Below are 1,513 nucleotides of genomic sequence, written 5' to 3'. Positions count from 1 at the left end.
CAGGGGCGTAACAAACGGGTTTTCAATGTGTAAGCCCAATGATGAAGTGTGCTGCCGAAGGCAGCACCCCGAAGCGCGTAGCGCGAGGAGGGGGAGGGTATGTGAGGGGGTTTTCCCCCTCCCATTGGTGGGGGTCTGGGGGGTCTCCCCCAGGAGAATTTTGTTTTCTAGAACACATGAGACGCGTTCTCCCTTGTTCTGGTGTCAGTTTTAATGGCCATTTTAAAGCAAGAAAATATCGTTTTCCCCTATTATTTTACAAATATTTTGCTTCTTTTTGGGTACGTAGGGATTGGTACTCATCTACGCCAATTCTATTATGGAGTTCGGTAACATTATTCCACGGAAAAGAAAAATCTAAAATCATGTGGATTTTGGGATAGTTGTTGTAAGAGTGTGACGTTTCTCCTCGCGACTGTGACTCCGGTTGCGCAGGGATATGAGACTAGTATCACAAGCTAGCACTAGGAATAGTTTAACATTATGTACATAAGAACCGATATACTGGTCAATGTGTAAAATATAAAGCCATGGTTTATGACCATTCCATATGTATTTTGTATTAATAAAGGGGATAAAAATCATAGAAACAGTTTATTTCACGGGGGGGGGGGGGCTAGTGAGTACTATGTGTATACCAATAATTTGCATAGCTAGAGCTAGAGTTGCACTGACGCGGTTACCATGTCAAATGATTGAAGCCAGGCTACCAACCATATTGTTCCCTTTATATGTTTAAAAGCGGTAAAAAAACTTAGACACACTTTATTTCACGGGGAAAACTAGAGTTAGATTTTGGGGTACACCGATAATTAGCAAGGCTAGAGTTTCACTGGCGCGATTACCATGCCGAATGAATATGCTACCCTCAGTTCTACATTTGTTAGAGACTTTGATTGCAACCAAGCATTTTAGTTGGCGGTCTTTATAGCAGATACAAAACATCTGTCATTGCTTTTTAATATTTTATATCATATAGTCTATGTTGCGTTTATATTTTTTTCATTTTGTCAAAAATAATGTGTAAGCCCGGGCTTTTTTTGCTACATAGGTTGTTACGCGCCTGGTTTCATAATGTTCTATAATTAATGTAATCTAAAATAATAAAATGTCAACTTTTATTAACCTACTATGGCAGAAGATATAAACAGTGACCTGCAAAATTACTCGTGGATCGATAATGTCGATATATCCATATCCTTGTCCGTGAAAGCTAGCCTTGAGGATACAGCATTATAAGGACGTAGTGATGTTGATAAGGGAGACAAACGTCAGGGGCAAACGAAATGAATTGAGCTGCGAAAATATCCGAATATCTTTACGAGTTACTTCCCGTTGATCGCTGTTCTCCAACGGCTCTTATACCCATATCATAAACGAACAACTTTGTTTTATGCGGTCCAACCATAATAGGAAAACAAGTGCATTTCGTTGCAGCCAATAAATTGGAGGCTAGCCAAATATTGTCTCTATCATAAAGATGCTTAAGTTATAGGCGTAGGTCCTTGTACAA

This window comes from Mizuhopecten yessoensis, unplaced genomic scaffold (genome assembly GCF_002113885.1).
Source record: "Mizuhopecten yessoensis strain PY_sf001 unplaced genomic scaffold, ASM211388v2 scaffold1961, whole genome shotgun sequence".
Classification (NCBI taxonomy): domain Eukaryota; kingdom Metazoa; phylum Mollusca; class Bivalvia; order Pectinida; family Pectinidae; genus Mizuhopecten; species Mizuhopecten yessoensis.
The sequence above is the reverse complement of the archived record's forward strand: the minus strand, read 5'-3'. Positions refer to the sequence as shown.